Genomic DNA, 19085 nt, shown 5'->3' on the forward strand with positions numbered 1-19085 from the left:
TATTCAGGACAAATTATACAATTCTGGCCATTGTCACTTTATGTGTTAATACTTCTGGAACACTTCAATGGATCCCACTCACTCTGAGATTGTTTTAAATTACATACTTCATGATAGTGGTAACATTTGCTGGATATGACTTGCATTTTTTTGTGAAACATTCGGAAATTTGGCAAAAATGTAAAAAAAATTGTAATTTTCAAACTTTTAATTTTTATGCCTTTAAACCATAGAGCTATCTCACACAAAATAGCTAATAAATAAAATTTTACACATGTCTAGTTTACATCAGTACAATTTTTGAAACAAAATTGTTTTTTGTTAGGACTTCAGAAGGATTAAAAGTTTACCAGCGATCTCTCCTTTTTCCAACAAAATTTACAAAGCCATTATTTTAGGGACCACATCACATTTAAAGTGACTTTGGGGTGCCTATATGACAGAAAATGCCCAAAAGTGACACTATTCTAAAAACTGCACCCCTCAATGTGTACAAAACTACATTCAAGAAGCATATTAACCCTTTCCGTGTGTAACGGACTAAATGAATTATGGAGGGAAAAATGAACATTTAACTTTTTTTCACAAAAATTTTACTTTAATCCCAATTTTTTTATTTTTACAAGGGTATCAAAAGAAAAATAGACAACAAAATTTTTTGCTCAATTTCTCCTTTCTCCTCTTTGATTCACCATATGTGGGGGAAAACAACTGTTTGGCCGCACAGCAGAAAAGGAAGGGGCAACATTTAAAGGGAACCTGTCACCCCCCCAGGCGTTTGTAAATAAAATAGCTACCTTGTGCTGCACTAATGCTGCATTCTGACAAGGTGGCTCTTTTAGTTCTTGTTCCTGGCACTGCTGAAATAATCGTTTTTGAAATTTGTCCCTCATACCTTGAAATTGCCACAGGGGCAGGTCTTTCCCCCCTAATCCAGATGCACCACAGCCATCACTCATGGCCTCTGCGCGCCGGGTGCCGCCTCCTCTTCCTTCATTAGCGTCCCCGGCGCCTGTGCTGTAAGTTCGAAGGGCAGCGGATAGCAGGAGAAAATGGACTCTAAAATTTGTTATGCAATTTCTTCTAAGTACACTAATTTTGAGGCACAGTGCAAAGCTCAGAAGGGAAGAAGCATCATATGGAGTTCAGGCTTTGCTGGACTCATTTCAGGGTGCCATCTCACATTGGGCGAGCCCCAGAAGTGCCAGAACAGTAGAAACCCCCATAAGTGACCTCATTTTACAAACTACACCCCAAATGAATTCATCTAGGGGTGCAGAGATCGTATTGATACCACATGTGCCTTGCAGAGTTTTATGCCATTAGGTGGGGAAGAAAAATAATTACATTTTTAGCAATGAAAAGTTGCTTTAGCTCCAAGTTTTTGATTTTTCTAAGGGCTTGTAGGAAAAATGGACCTAAGTTTGCTGTAAAACTTTTCAGGCACAGTGAAAAGCTCAGAAGGGAAGGTGTGACATATTATAGTGCATATTTTACAGTTATGGTTTGCTGGTGCCATGACCCACTAGGAGACACCATAAGGTGCGCAAAAAGCAGAACCTTGCATTATTGACTCAATTTTACATTCTTCACCTCTCAATGACTTCATCTAGGGGTGCATTGACAATATTGACACAAGTGTGTCACATCATTTTATACCATTGGGCAGTGAAGAAAAAAACAGCTACATTTTTGCCACAAAAATTTAGCTTTATCCACAGATTTTACATTTCACCCTGTGAAATGGGTACAAATGGCATCAATATTTGTCCCATAATTTCTAATTAAAAATGATCAACGTAAATCACAACTAATATCCCACGGAGGTCTGGAGTTGGAATGATGCACAAAATCAAAGTGGAAAATGAAGTTACAGGCCGATCCATCTTCAGTAGAAATGCCTCAAGACAAGGAAATTATGCTCAGTAGTGTGTGTGATCTCCACGAGCCTGTATGACTTCCCTTGAATGCTCCTGATCAGGCAACAGATGGTCTCCTGAGGAATCTCCTCCCAGGCCTGGACTAAAGCATCCGCCAACTCCTATACAGTCTGTGGTGCAACATGACATTGGTGGATGTGCGATACATGATGTCCCAGATGTGTTCAATTGGGTTCAGGTCTGGGGAATGGATGGGCCAGTTCATGGCTTCAATGCCTTCATCTTGCAGTAACTGCTGACACACTCCAGCCACATGAGGTCTGGCATTGTCCTACATTAGGAGGAACCCAGGGCCAACCCCACCAGCATATGGTCTCACAAAGGGTCTGAGGATCTCATCTCGGTACCTAATGGCAGTCAGGCTACCTCTGGCGAGCAAATGGAGGGCTGTGCTGTCCTCCATAGAAATGCCACCCCACACCATTACTGACCCACTGCCAAACCGGTCATGCTGAAGGATGTTGCAGGCAGCAGATCGCTCTCCACGGGGTCTCCAGACTCTGTCACGTCTGTCACATGTGCTCAGTGTGAAGAGCACTGTGAAGAGCACAGGGTGCCAGTGGCGAATTTGCCAATCCTGCTGCTATGTGGCAAATGCCAAGTGTCCTACATGGTGTTGGGCTATGAGCACAACCCTATCTGTGGACGTTGGACACTCAGACCATCCTCATTGAGATGGTTTCTAACCATTTGTGCAGACACATGCACATGTGTGGCCTGCTGGAGGTCATTTTGCAGGGCTCTGGCAGTGCTCCTCCTGTTCCTCCTTGCATAAAGGCTGAGGTAGCATTCCTGCTGCTAGGTTGTTGCCCTCCTACAGCCCCCTCGACATCTCCTGGTGTACTGGCCTGTCTCCTGGTACTGCCTTCAGCCTCTGGACACTACCTTGACAGACACAATAAACCTTGTTGCCACAGCTCGCTTTGATGTGCCATCCTGGATGAGCTGCACTACCTGAGCCACTTGTGTGGGTTGTAGAGTCCGTCTCATGCTACCACGAGTGTGAAAGCACAACCAACATTCAAAAGTGTCCAAAACATCAGCCAGACAGCATTGGTGCTGAGATGTGGTCTGTGGTCCCCACCTGCAGAACCACTCCTTTATTGAGTGTGTCTTGATAATTGTCAATAATTTCCATCTGTTGTCCATTCCATTTGCACAACAGCATGTGAAATTGATTGTCAAACAGTGTTGCTTCCTAAGTGGACAGTTTGATTTCACAGAAGTTTGATTTGCTTGGAGTTATGTTCTATTGTTTAAGTGTTCTCTTTATTTTTTTGAGCAATGTATATTGTACCCATAAATGAAAATTGTATATATATATATATATATATATATATATATACATATATATATATATATATATATATATATATTATTTTACCATTTATGTTTTTACCCTTTTACTTAGTCTCTTAATGGGATTTTCACTTTTTTCTATGATCGCTTATAAATAGTGTTGAGCATTCCGATACTGCAAGTATCGGGTATCGGCCGATACTTGCTGTATCGGAATTTCCGATACCGAGATCCGATATTTTTGTGATATCGGGTATCGGGTATCGCAACAACATTAATGTAATAATGTGTAAAAAAGAGAATTAAAATAAAAAATATCGCTATACTCACCTGTCCGACGCAGCCGGGACCTCAGCGAGGGAACCGGCAGCGTTGTTTGTTTAAATTTCGCGCTTTTACTTGGTTACGTGAAGTCCCGGCTTGTGATTGGTCAGGGCGGCCATGTTGCCGGGACACGGACCAATCACAGCAAGCCGTGACGAAATTACGTCACGGCTTGCTGTGATTGGTCCGCGTCCCGGCAACATGGCCGCCATTAACCAATCACAAGCCGTGACGTCACGGGAGGCTGGACATGCGCGTATTTTGAAAAGCGCGCGTGTCCAGCCTCCAGTGACGTCCCGGCAACATGGCCGCCATTAACCAATCACAAGCCGGGACGTCACGGGAGGCTGGACATGCGCGTATTTTGAAAAGCGCGCGTGTCCAGCCTCCAGTGACGTCCCGGCAACATGGCCGCCATTAACCAATCACAAGCCGGGACGTCACGGGAGGCTGGACATGCGCGTATTTTGAAAAGCGCGCGTGTCCAGCCTCCCGTGACGTCACGGCTTGTGATTGGTTAATGGCGGCCATGTTGCCGGTACGCGGACCAATCACAGCAAGCCGTGACGTAATTTCGTCACGGCTTGCTGTGATTGGTCCGCGTCCCGGCAACATGGCGCCGTGACCAATCATAAGCCGGGACGTCACTGGAGGCTGGACACGCGCGCTTTTCAAAATACGCGCATGTCCAGCCTCCCGTGACGTCACGGCTTGTGATTGGTTAATGGCGGCCATGTTGCCGGGACTCGGACCAATCACAGCAAGCCGTGACGTAATTTCGTCACGGCTTGCTGTGATTGGTCCGCGTCCCGGCAACATGGCCGCCCTGACCAATCACAAGCCGGGACCTCACGTAACCAAGTAAAAGCGCAAATTTTAAACAAACAACGCTGCCGGTTCCCTCGCTGAGGTCCCGGCTGCGTCGGACAGGTGAGTATAGCGATATTTTTTATTTTAATTCTTTCTTTTACACATTAATATGGTTCCCAGGGCCTGAAGGAGAGTTTCCTCTCCTTCAGACCCTGGGAACCATCAGGAATACCGTCCGATACCTGAGTCCCATTGACTTGTATTGGTATCGGGTATCGGTATCGGATTGGATCCGATACTTTGCCGGTATCGGCCGATACTTTCCGATACCGATACTTTCAAGTATCGGACGGTATCGCTCAACACTACTTATAAAGCATAGCAGTGCACAAGCATTGCTATGCTTTACAAACAGTCAGTGCTGTGCTGACAAACAAGCTTGATAGATCATGCTATGAGCATTTTGTTACAAGCTTACTAGCTCTGGTTTCCCGAATGTCACCATGCGAATTAAATATTCCTTAGGACTCCAGGGCATAATGAATGAAAAATGCAAAAAAGAAAGGGTATTGCCTTACCTTAACTGTCCACCATCTGGTTCTTCACAGCTTTTCCTACACCGTCAGGCACCGCATCTTTAGTATCTTCACTCTAAGATTAGATGTCTGGGCATGACCAGGCTTTGGATTTCTTCTGTGCTATGGAGATGCAGTGCATGTTGTGACATCAAGACACTACTTCCACTATATCAGATCAAAGAGGCCAGAAATGTATTATATGATGACAGAAAGAACAGTTGCAGAGGATGGGATCAAGGGCAGCAAGCAGTAGCATTGGCTGAAAAATGAACAGTGTAGTGAGTATTAGGTTTTTGTGGTTTATTTAACTTTTTTCCAGCCCTCTACAGTTCAGCAAAAAGAAAGCTTGCTGGGGCAAATTTGCTAAATTCTCCCAGAGTGATTTTTTTTTTTTTGTAAAGAAAGATATCACAGGTCTGCGACTAAAAAGCTGTTTGATTATTTTCATCTAATTTCCATGTATTTTGGTGTGCTGAAAAGGAAAAAAATATTGAGAAAAATCCTGGATGTCAGGATTTGACACAAAATGCAAAATTCTCTTCAAATTTAGTATATTTTTCTCAATTTTTGATTGATGAAGCAATTCGTAAAATCACTTCCAAAAGATGGAGAATGCTTCAAATACTTGGTCACCAAGTTTCCAGGCCTCTCAGAGGCAAAATTGAAGGAAGGTGTGTTTGTCGGACCAGACATTAGAAGGCTTATAGCTGATCAAGAGTTTATCAATACCATGACGCATCCTCAAAAAGAAGGGTGGTTTGCATTTAAAGAGGTCGTAGAGAAATTTTTTGGCAATAGCAAAGACCCTGACTACAAAAAAATCGTCGGACGAATACTGAAAGCATTTCAAGCTTTAGGTTGCCTGATGAGTTTGAAAGTGCATTTTCTACATTCCCACCTTGACAACTTTCCTGAAAATTTGGGAGCTGTGAGTGAAGAGCAAGGTGAATGATTCCACCAGGACATTAAAGAGATGGAAAGAAGACACCCGGGAACATGGAGCATTACAATGATGGCAGACTACTGTTGGACGCTTCAGAGAGACATTCCAGATGCTACTCACAAGCGTAAATGTACCAAGAGAAGCCTCACAGGGAAGAATAATCGATTTTAGTGTGTGTTATTGAGCTCATTGCAGTTAAAAAATGATTTTCATGAAACATTTGTAATAAAAAAATAATTTTATGAGTCTATTTTCATTTATTTTGAGGTATTGTCTTATTTAGAAAGAAGAATTATAAGCCAGCTCACCCGTGATGCATAAACCAAACCTCGGAGCACGGACCCGCTGTGTCCAGGCGTATAAAGTCCAAAAAATAAGAGATTGTCCAGCTTCACTGAATCCGTAAAAAAGAGTTTTCTTTATTCACAAACTTTAAACATAGAGGATACAGACTTCAGCACGAACCATATGGGTAAGAATCTCAACGCGTTTCTGGAGACTAAGCTCCCTTAATCAATTAAGGGAGCTTAGTCTCCAGAATTGCGTTGAGATTCTTACCCATATGGTTCATGCTGAAGTCTGTATTCTCTATGTTTAAAGTTTGTGTATAAAGAAAACTCTTTTTTACGGATTCAGTGAAGCTGGACATTCTCTTATTTATTGTCTTATTTTACATAGTTACTTAAATTGTCAGAAAATGTGATGTTCTATGACAAAACGGAGGTCATTTTCGGATTCAGCGCACTTAAAAACATAAAGATTACGTGGAATAACCAAAACAGCTCTTGAAAAATTTTTTTTTGCAGACCTGTGATTCACTTCAGCAGAATAAGGATTTATGTAAAATTAGAGTAGAATTAAATTTCACTCATATATATTTGCCCACTTTTAATATCAACTTTTGGGACTATCTGATCCAATGCATAAATATCTTAGCCTAAAATACCTACTCTAGAAAGTCTAGAAATCTATCTGGACTAATACCTTTCAACAAACTATAACTTTAATTTGAGCATTCTCCTATAACAACATTCTAATTGTGTAGTCTGGAGGTTTCTTGAAGACCTTGTGTAGTCTGGTGCAGTAGTACTACTAGTAGTACTGTACAGTAGTACTAGTAGTACAGTTGTCTAGCTAAGCAGTACAAAACTCTCTATATAGCTAGCACACTGGCTGGGTAGTTAGGATTGCAACAATAGTTTTGTGGGTGCCACCTATAAAAACAGTTTGGTTGATTAGTCAGGAGCAGAGCAGATATCACTAATAACTTTGTGGCTATTCATCCCTTCTCGTCTGCCATGTTGAAAGAAGACAGCAATGGCAAAGTATGATTCAGGTTCAGAGACTTAATAGAGACTTATGAATCTTCCCATTGCTCTACTGTGTGCTGAGAGGATTTGCTGCTGTCTGCCCCAGGAACAATGGTCAAGTATGCATACTCAGGGGAAAAACCCATCAAGTGGGTGTAGCCTCGCTCAATACATTTACATTTAGTGAGGCCACACCCATTAGACAGACTCTTACTGAGAGCATACATATCGTATATTTGACTGTCGTTCCCGGGCAGGCAATGTTGAATACTCGCAGTGCACAGTGTGAGCAATGGGAGGATTCATAAGCCCGCAGTCACACAGAGTGGCTGGAGACTTTTCCTTTTAGATCTGACAGCTCCTTTAAATAAGAAGTACATTGGCACATGATATACTAAATTTACATATTTCTGAATCTTTAGAAATAACTAGGAAAGTAACATTGTATCATCCATGTGCTTTAGTTTAGAATGACACCTACAGTATATGTAAATGCCAGTGCATCCACATTTCTATTTCAGACACAGGATAAATATTTTATTTTGTCAAAGAAATTAGTATATATCTGATATTTACCAGGCTCAATGGTAAGTCATGGGTGCTGTGAATACATTTACAAATGTGTACAAGATAGCAAGATACACAGACCGACAACCATGGAGAATTTAAAATCCTCCACAGGCTGAGAATAGCTCAAATGATAAAATCTGATCAAGTGTGAATGTGAAACAGGAAACATTTGTTGCTGAAAACCAGAATATATATCCCTGTTTTTCCAAAATTATAACAAAAACATTTCTATTTTTAATACTAAAGTAATATCACTTAACCGTACAACATGTTGTTGTGACTGACAAATTGATAAGACATAGATAACTGTTACATGAAACTATTGTTTCAGCACTGCTGCTCCCGTGCATCCTTGCGTAAATGGCTGCAGTGACATCATGCTTTTTACCACACATAATCGCAGCAGCCAAACAGTCATCACCTTTGTCCATTTGTTTCAATTATCAAAAAAACTCAGGCAGACAGAAAGATAGAGGGATCAATAGATAAATGGATACATACATAGATAGATAGATGTATAGATAGAAAGATAGATGCACAGATATATAGATGATAGGTAGATAGATACTTATCTGCATATAGATACATGTCTACATGTATTTGTCTTTTCAGATACATTACAATTACTCACGAATTACTATCATGTTATTTGCTCACCGAAAGATGCATAGCCGTATGGAGGACAAATGGTTAATATTTATATTAAATTAGTTTTTTGGTAAAAAGAGTTTTTATATCATTGCTTTATATAAGACTGTTGGACAATAATAACAACAAATGGAGAACTGTGATATAATTTTTTTCTGAGAGTTAAAATGGGAAAATGATTGTGTTGGGAAGGGTCTACTTACCTTTATGGTTTTCCTGTTAGAGGGGTCTGGCCCCAATAGGACTAGATACCTCAGTAGGGTGCCATTGGTGACTGGAGGTTGCCTGAATAGGGGACCGTCCGGTATGCCTGGGTGAGTTTTAAAAACCTGCATGCACAATATCCCTTCTCTCTGGTCACAAAGGGTGTATATGAATATATCATGGATATACCGGTTGCCGTGATTTGATGCAAGGTTGTATAAATAGTTATGTCACAGTAAAGCTAGCTGGCGATTTTTAGAATAGCACTACACTTCCCAAGAATCACATATGTGGAACGTGTATTGGAGATGTGTTATGTAGATGGGAAGAATTGTGCCTTAGTAGATCTGTGATGTGCGCTGCACAGAAGTTCTCCCTAACAGTATGACCCACTGAAGATGGTGCCGAGACATCCAAAAAGTGTGAGTGGGCATGCGGGCACACGGGGCATGCCTAACATACAATATGATTGGCCAGTGGCTTATGATTAGGTAATGGGGCGCTGATGCATGCGCAGTTGGTATCTAGGAACATTAGACTCAGCGTTCATGGCTTCCTCCATGTGAGAGTTAACAATCCTAACTACATGAGCTATGTTTGTAATGATTGTATGGACAGCTGCACATATGTAAATGATAATGAATAATGGATATTGCGCTGTTATATATGTATCTACAGTACAGACCAAAAGTTGGACACACCTTCTCATTTAAAGATTTTTCTGTATTTTCATGACTATGAAAATTGTACATTCACACTGAAGGCATCAAAACTATGAATTAACACATGTGGAATTATATACTTAACAAAAAAGTGTGAAACAACTGAAATTATGTCTTATATTCTAGGTTCTTCAAAGTAGCCACTTTTTGATTTAATGACTGCTTTGCACACTTTTGGCATTCTCTAGATGAGCTTCAAGAGGTAGTCACCGGGAATGGTCTTCCAACAATCTTAAAGCAGTTCCCAGAGATGCTTAGCACTTGTTGGCCCTTTTGCCTTCACTCTGCGGTCAAGCTCACCCCAAACCATCTCGATTGGGTTCAGGTCTGGTGACTCTGGATGCCAGGTCATCTAGCGAAGCAACCCATCACTCTCCTTGGTCAAATAGCCCTTACACAGCCTGGAGTTGTGTTTGGGGTCATTGTCCTGTTGAAAAATAAATGATGGTCCAACTAAACGCAAACCGGATAGAATAGCATGCCACTGCAAGATGCTGTGGTAACCATGCTGGTTCAGTATGCCTTTAATTTTGAATAAATCCCCAACAGTTTCACCAGCAAAGCACCCCCACACCATCACACCTCCTCCTCCATGCTTCACTGTGGGAACCAGGCATGTAGAGTCCATTATTTCGTCTGGACTATTGTAACTCTCTACTAATCAGCCTCCCTCTTACCAAACTCTCTCCGCTCTAATCTGTCCTGAATGCTGCTGCCAGGATCATATTCCTCACCAACCGTTACACCGATGCCTCTACCTTGTGCCAGTCATTACACTGGCTACCCATCCACTCCAGAATCCAGTACAAAACTACTACCCTCATCCACAAAGCACTCCATGGCTCAGCACCACCCTACATCTCCTCTCTGGTCTCAGTCTACCACCCTCCCCGTGCCCTCCGCTCCGCTAATGACCTCAGGTTAGCATCCTCAATAATCAGAACCTCCCACTCCTGTCTCCAAGACTTTACACGTGCTGCGCCGATTCTTTGGAATGCACTACCTAGGTTAATATGATTAATCCCCAATCCCCACAGTTTTAAGCGTGCCCTAAAAACGCATTTGTTCAGACTGGCCTACCGCCTCAACGCATTAACCTAACTATCCCTGTGTGGCCTATTAAAATTAAAAAAAAAACATAATCAGGTTCCTCACATCATGTTCTCATACACTTTATGCAGTCAATAGCCTCTGTGTCTGTACTGCTACATACTTAGGCTGTTAACTGGTTCATGCAGCTTTACATGAACACCCGAGCCTTACACTATGGCTGGTCCAAATAACTAAAGCAATTGTTACCATCCACCTCTCGTGTCTCCCCTTTTCCTCATAGTTTGTAAGCTTGCGAGCAGGGCCCTCATTCCTCCTGGTATCTGTTTTGAACTGTGATTTCTGTTATGCTGTAATGTCTATTGTCTGTAAAAGTCCCCTCTATAACTTGTAAAGCGCTGCGGAATATGTTGGTGCTATATAAATAAAATTATTATTATTATTATTTCACCTTTTCTGCGTCACACAAAGACACGGTGGTTGGAACCAAAGATCTCAAATTTGAACTCATCACACCAAAGCACAGATTTCCACTGGTCTAATGTCCACTCCTTGTGTTCTTTAGCCCAAACAAGTCTCTTCTGCTTATTGCCTGTCCTTAGCAGTGGTTTCCTAGCAGCTATTTTACCGTGAAGGTCTGCTGCACAAAGTCTCCTCTTAACAGTTGTTGTAGAGATGTGTCTGCTGCTAGAACTCTGTGTGGAATTGACCTGGTCTCTAATCTGAGCTGCTGTTAACCTGCAATTTCTGAGGCTGGTGACTCGGATAAACTTATCCTCAGAAGCAGAGGTGACTCTTGGTCTTCATTTCCTGGGGCGGTCCTCATGTGAGCCAGTTTCCTTGTAGCGCTTGATGGTTTTTGCCACTGCACTTGGGGACACTTTCAAAGTTTTCCCATTTTTTTGGCCTGACTGACCTTCATTTCTTAAAGTAATGATGGCTACTCGTTTTTCTGTACTTAGCTGCTTTTTTCTTGCCATAATGCAAATTCTAACAGTCTTTTCAGTAGAAATATCAGCTGTGTATCCACCAGACTTCTGCACAACACAACTGATGGTCCCAACACCATTTATAAGGCAATAAATCCCACTTATTAAACCTGACAGGACACACCTGTGAAGTGAAAAATATTCCCGATGACTACCTCTTGAAGCTCATCAAGAGAATGCCAAGAGTCTGCAAAGCAGTCATCAAAGTAAAAGGTGGCTACTTTGAAGAACCTAGAATATAAGACATATTTTCAGCTGTTTCACACTTTTTTGTTAAGTATATAATTCCACATGTGTTAATTCATAGTTTTGATGCCTTCAGTGTGAATGTACAATATTCATAGTCGTGAAAATACAGAAAAATCTTTAAATGAGAAGGTGTGTCCAAACTTTTGGTCTGTAATGTATATGGCACTTTATGCACTAAGCACTGTCTAAAGGAAAAAAATCAGCATTGTCACAGCACCATGGATAAAATTATGCAAAAATATTTGATTATTTTATAGCACTTTGTTAGGTAATTGTATATGATCAATGATAGATAGATAGATAGATAGATAGATAGATAGATAGATAGATAGATAGATAGATAGATACGGTAGATAGATATAGATTTATTTTAATCTGTGATAGGAAAGTGAATTACTGTAAGGGAAATTCCTTTACTGTAGAGTTACAGGGGCCGATTCATGAATGGGCAGCTGAAATGCGATGTGCCTAATTCAGTTATCTGGCCCACACCACTTAATTAATTAGGGGAATCTCTTAACTGGTGTTTGCTGCCACCCAAAATGTACTCCACTTGGTGACATTTCTAGAATAAGCTGTGCAAGCGGCATAACTTTTCATGAATATAATGGTCTTAGTGAGGACCCCACGCCTGTGCTCCAAACATATTAACATAGCTACTGTATTTGGGCCTGGTGTGAAAGGACCAAAAGTGACAATATTTTTGCACAACTTTCGAGTTGTGCAAAAATATTGCGATGCATTAATTCTAGTTGAAACACTTTATTGAATCAGCCCCACAGTGTTGGTGTCATCATTTACTAATATAAGATCACATCTAGACATTTTCTAACATTGTACATTAATATTAGATTAATGAACAGTCAGGCACCTGCTCGTGTCATTAGCACAGAATGAGTTTCCCATAGTGCTATATGTTTATGCAGACATGTTTTTCTGTACGACTGTGCCATGAACAAAGAGCAAATAAATCCAGAATTGTATTTGAAGGGAATGTGTCACATTGCATATACAGTTTGATCTGTAGACTTCCTGATATACACCAAGAAGAGCTGGGCTGATGGATTGACAGTTCTCTGCACTCACACTTATAAAGGAAAGTTTCTCAATCACTGAATAACACCAATCACTGGACTTCTAAACTCAGAATGAACAAAGATTTAGATCACTTGATGTCCATAAAGGAGTATTTAGTCTTCTTGTAGTGTCAATCAAAAAGAAATTAAGCATTACACAGTTCTCATTAAGATGAATGGGTTATATATAAAATGTGACAACCTTCAAGGTGCTGCAGAGCATGAGAAGTTCTATGTGACACCATGCAGGACGCTTGGCATTTGCCACAGAACACCAGGATAGGCAAATTCACCACTGGCGCCCTGTGCTCTTCACAGATGAAAGCAGGTTCACACTGAGCACATGTGACAGACATGACAGAATCTGGAGACGGCGTGGGGAGAGATCTGCTGCCTGCAACATCCTTCAGCATGACCGGTTTGGCAGTAGGTCAGTAATGGGGTGGGGTGGCATTTCTTTAGAGGGCCGCACAGCCCTCCATGTGCTCGCCAGAGGTAGCCTGACTGCCATTAGGTACCGAGATGAGATTCTCAGACCCCTTGTCATACCCTTGTGAACACATCTGGGACATCATGTCTAGCACCATCCACCAATGTCACATTGCACCACAGATTGTCCATGAGATGGTGGATGCTTTTGTCCAGGTCTGGGAGAAGGTCCCTCTGGAGACCATCCGCCGCCTCATCAGGAGCATGCCCACGTGTTGTAGGGAGGTCATACATGCATGTGGAGGCCACACACACAACTGAGCATCATTTCCTTGTCTTGAGGCATTTCCACTGAAGTTAGATCAGCCTGTAATTTGATTTTACACTTTGATTTTGAGCATCATTCCAACTCCAGACCTCCATGGCATATACATTTTAATTGACATTGATCATTTTTATGTTTTATTGCTCTCAACACATTCCACTATGTAATGAATAAAGATTTGCAACTGAAATATTTCATTCAGCGATATCTCGGATGTGGTATTTTAGTGTTCCCTTTATTTTTTTGAGCAGTATATATATATATATATATATATATATATATATATATATATATATATATATTTATATAATTAATTCCATAGTTGCCGTACAAACAATAGATTGTCATACCTTCTGGAGCTGAAATCCATGTGCGTGAACATATGCCCATGTTAATGCAGCATTAAGTAAGAAACTGTGATGAGCATGATAGAATAATTTATCATAAAATTAATAATAATGCAATTTAGAATAATGTCTGTGGAGGAATTGTGCACTCTACCTGGTTACATTAAATCCCACAGGAGTTATTGGGCCTATAGGTTTTCTAAATAACCACATTCTTTTTTCTTTCATATTTATTTTAGCTCACAAAATTCATGAAAGCTTCAAAAATTCTCTAGGCATCCCAGGGATATTCCTATATTATTAATGGCACTGAGGGTATGAAGCGTGAAAAGTGCATGAAGTGTGATATGAATTTAGAGGTCCCTGCAGTAAGTCACTGGCAGTCTCCTCTTCCCGTCTCTTACTTTCTCTATATAGAATGTACAAGCACACATTTCATCAGTATACACATAATTAGCTCTGGACCCCAGAGTTGTATTGTTGATAAATATGTTGGCGTCTGTTGTTCCTGTGGTCATTTTTGCTTTGGGAAATCCTGTAATGTGTTAACAGATTGCTGGTAGCAAAGAAACCAAGCAATACAACCTTTAAGAGAGCAGATTGTACAAACTAATTTATTATAATGTATATGCTTTCAAGAGAAAAGGAAAACTTAATTTTAAAATGGAGACTTCAGGCACTGTTTTATGTTGAGATCAGTAAAAAGCTTTTGTGCTTCGTAAAATCAGTCTTGTAGAACATGAACCCTTAATCTGAAATATAATATGATAGCTGCTGTAAATAGCTACAATGCCCCAAAAGAAAAATATACTTTTGGAAAAGCCTGATTTACAGCTCTAGCTATATATATATATATATATATATATATATATATATATATATATATATATATATATATATATATATATATATATAACCCACCACGCGTTATCCGCATGTCACGAATGTATGTTATTAACGGCTACTGCAGTCATTAAAGCACATTATTCTAGATTTTATATACCTGCATGTATGAAAAATTCTATTTTTTTCACCAAGTACATTTCTAAAACATAAGTGGGAGGAGTACTCCTCCTAGTGGTGTATTGTGTCACTACATCAAGTCTTCATGTTTTAAACAAGCTTCAGTGGTTTATATTATTATAGCTGCAAGCAATGGATGTGATTCATTCTTCATCACAGATTAAAAGGACGAGAATACATTTAATTGTAGTATACTTTATACCCAGGGGAAGTCATCTTCTTTTGTATTATGGGCTGCACTGTGTAATAAAGCCATAGCTATGCACATATAATAGAAATAAACTTTAAAGGGCATTATTAATGTGACATTTCAATTGAGTATGCCTTTTTGCACATTAATATTAGATGATTATACAAAAATGCTTATTTCTTTCAGTCTTTGAAAACTCTTGCCACTAGGGGTTTATTTTTGTTTTCCATGATAACTTTTTATTATTGTTATTGCTTAACAAGATCATATTTTTATAATACATAAATTTTTAAGATTACAATTTACAAATATAACAAATATATGTAATATAAATGTGAACATATCTACTTTTTTTAAACTAAAGTGTTTTTGAATGTTTGTGAATCCTTCAGAACTTTGCATATTTATGCCTACATTATACCTAAAACTGCATCAGATTTTCAAACTAATTTTCAAAGTAGATAAAGTGAATCATTAAAGTTTTTTTTAGGAAAATAATCATATATCACATATGTGAGTGGTAAGGGTATGTGAACCTTTAAGATGAGCAGATAATCTGAAAGTAAAATTATAGTGTTGAGTTTTTTTGCCTTCCCCTGGATCAACATTTTAGGTCATGTTAGGTTAGACTATGGGTTGAACTAGATGGACTTAAAGTCTTCCTTCAACCTTAACCCCTTACTGACCTCAGATGGGATAGTACGTCCGAGGTCAGCTCCCCTGCTTTGATGCAGGGCTCCGCGGTGAGCCCGCATCAAAGCCGGGACATGTCAGCTGTTTTGAACAGCTGACATGTGCCTGCAATAGCGACGGGTGAAATTGCGATTCACCCGCCGCTATTAACTAGTTAAATGCCGCTGTCAAATGCAGACAGCGGCATTTAACTACCGCATCCGGCCGGGCGGCCGGATATGAGCGCATTGCCGACCCCCGTCACATGATCGGAGGTCGACGATGCTTCTGAATTGTAACCATAGAGGTCCTTGAGACCTCTATGGCTACTGATCGCCGGTAGCTGTGAGCGCCACCCTGTGGTCGGCGCTCACAGCACACCTGATTTTCTACTACATAGCAGCGAACAGCAGATCGCTGCTATGTAGCAGAGGAGATCGGGTTGTGCCTGCTTCTAGCCTGCCATGGAGGCTATTGAAGCATGGCAAAAGTTAAAAAAAATGTGAAAAAAATAAAAAAATATAAAAGTTTAAATCACCCCCCTTTCGCCCCAATCAAAATAAATCAATAAAAAAAAATCTACACATATTTGGTATCGCCACATTCAGAATCACCCGATCTATCAATAAAAAAAGCATTAACCTAATCGCTAAACGGCGTAACGAGAAAAAAAAATCGAAACGCCAGAATTACGTTTTTTTGGTCGCCGCGACATTGCATTAAAATGCAATAACGGGCGATCAAAAGAACGTATCTACACCGAATTGGAATCATTAAAAACGCCAGCTTGGCAAGCAAAAAATAAGCCCTCAACCGACCCCAGATCATGAAAAATGGAGACGCTACGAGTATCGGAAAATGGCACAATTTTTTTTTTTTTTTAGCAAAGTTTGGAATTTTTTTTCACCACTTAGGTAAAAAATAACCTAGTCATGTTAGGTGTCTATGAACTCGTAGTGACCTGGAGAATCATAATGGCAGGTCAGTTTTAGCATTTAGTGAACCTAGCAAAAAAGCCAAGCAAAAAACAAGCATGGGATTGCACTTTTTTTGCAATTTCACCGCACTTGGAATTTTTTTCCCATTTTCTTGTACACGACATGGTAAAACCAATAATGTCGTTCAAAAGTACAACTCGTCCCACAAAAAATAAGCCCTCACATGGCCAAATTGACGGAAAAATAAAAAAGTCGTGGCTCTGGGAAAGAGGGGAGTGAAAAACGAACACGGAAAACCGAAAAGTCCCAAGGTCATGAAGGGGTTAATAACTATGTTATTATGAGTTTTAAATCAATGTGAAGACAATCAAGTTTGAGTGGGTGTACTGTTTTATTTAAAGATTAGGACTTCAAAAGATAATATGTTGATGCTCATCATGCTGAAAAAGATTATAAAATAATCTTTAAAGCATTTTCACTTCACCAATACACAGTCATATAGATAATGTACTAATGGGGATCATTATTACCCACCTTAGGAGTGGTAGCCAACAAAGATAACTTCAAGAGCATGGCGTATAATATATTCAGCAAATTCACAAAGAAACCCAATGTAATCTCTAAGCAACTAAAGGTCTTTCTCACATTAACTAATGTTAATGTTCAGAAGCATCCCAATAGGAAGACACTGATAAACAATGTTGTGTATGGCAGAATTGGAGAAAGCTACTTCTCTCCAAAATGAACATTATTGCCTGTCCACAGTGTACTAAATATCATCTGGGCAAGCCAGAAGGCTGTTGGAAAAATGCTTTATGGATGAATGTGACAACAAAAAATTCTACAGGCTTAAATTAGAAAGTTTGAGTGATTTGATTGAAGAAAGGACATTAAAGCCTAGAAACTTTCTACCTTCTGTGAAATATGGTGGTGGTAATATCATTTTGGGTATGCTTTGCTGCATCTGGGTCAGGATGGCTTGTCATTTTTGTTGGAACAATGATTTTTCAACTATATAAGCAAATTCTAAAGGGGAATGTCAGGACATCTGTCTTTGAGCTATGTCTTAAGAGAACTTTGTCATTCAGTAAGGCAAATCACGCCCGTCACTCCACAACATATTGAGTAAACAATAATAAAGCTAATATTTGAAATGGCCAAGTCAAAGTCTCCTAAAACTTAATCATAGATAACTGTCATGGTAGGGCCTGAAGAGAGCAATTCATGTGCACCAGCAGAACAGATTTGATGCTGTTTTTGTAGAGAAGAATGTGCTAAAATTCCTCCAAGCTGATCTTCAGAACCCATCAACAATTAGCAAAAATATTTTGATCAGGGGTCTCAAACACACGGCTCAAGACATCCTCGGAACAGCAGAGTACCAGCCAAGGGAAGAGCACGCCAACTCCCCTTAATGACCTCATGCCAGAGTGCTGTATAAGGTAAAGCATCTCTTTTCAATGCTGCCGCATCACTGGTGATAGGTGATAATGGAGAGAAGGATAAACTCCTTCCTAATATCCGCTGTACATTTATGGCGCAGCAGGAGGTGATTTCCTGCAAACCACCGTACAAATACCGTGAAAGGATGGCACCGGATCACAAGTAAAACCAACACCATCATCAGCAGTTGTCTACTGTATATCATAGCTGACAACCTGTTGCAACTGCCATGGTCAGTATTAGCACTGATAACATAAATTTAACCCCCGTAGACCTCTGTCAATAGAGACAGTGAGATGTAGATTTAGATGATTATTTAAAGGGAGGTTCCTTTTTAAGACCACCAACACCTCAAGATTGTTGGGTGTTGGTAGATGCTAAGGAAACCTGTGGCAAAGTAATGATGTTTGGATCAGCCATCTACGGTGGCCTGTAAGGTCCACAGCAAGCAAAATGTAAGAGGTAAAGTGTCAGTGTTTAGTTGACAGATTTAATATACTGAAGCAAAAAAGAATTGAAGGATAATAGATCAGCCATCAGTCAAGTAAAAGTTAAATTCCCATAAAGAGGGACTAAGTAAAGTTGAAAAAATAAAATACAAAATATAGTGTGAAAAAACAACGGAAACATTTTTTTAACACTGAAAATGAGACTAAATATCAAGTACATGTTTGGTATAGCTGAATGCGGAATGACCCAAAAGTGTACCATAACCAATACAATGAACACTGTATAAAAAAGTAAATAAAAAAGACCATAATGTAGCTCTTCAATTATACAGACACAAAATGTGAAAAAATTATATAACTGGATACATTATCTCGTCCCACAAGGATTGCATCACATTTTTTCAATGTGCAGCCAATTAATCCAACTGAGTTTGAGACCCCTGGTTTAGACATGAATATTACTTCGCAGAATGGTCACACTAGATGCTAAAAGTTAAGGTTCACATATTTTTGTCACTCACCTACATATGATATTGGATCAATTTTCTCATTCAATA

At 39.9% G+C, this 19085-nt stretch overlaps 1 protein-coding gene across 1 annotated transcript in view; it reads left to right on the forward strand.

Moving 5' to 3' along the window:
- Positions 1 to 19085, forward strand: part of LOC143818411 (protocadherin-9-like) — a 1862556-nt gene that overhangs the window by 1155129 nt on the left and 688342 nt on the right. The window lies entirely within an intron of this gene.

Source organism: Ranitomeya variabilis, chromosome 3 (genome assembly GCF_051348905.1).
Source record: "Ranitomeya variabilis isolate aRanVar5 chromosome 3, aRanVar5.hap1, whole genome shotgun sequence".
NCBI classification, from domain to species: Eukaryota; Metazoa; Chordata; class Amphibia; order Anura; family Dendrobatidae; genus Ranitomeya; species Ranitomeya variabilis.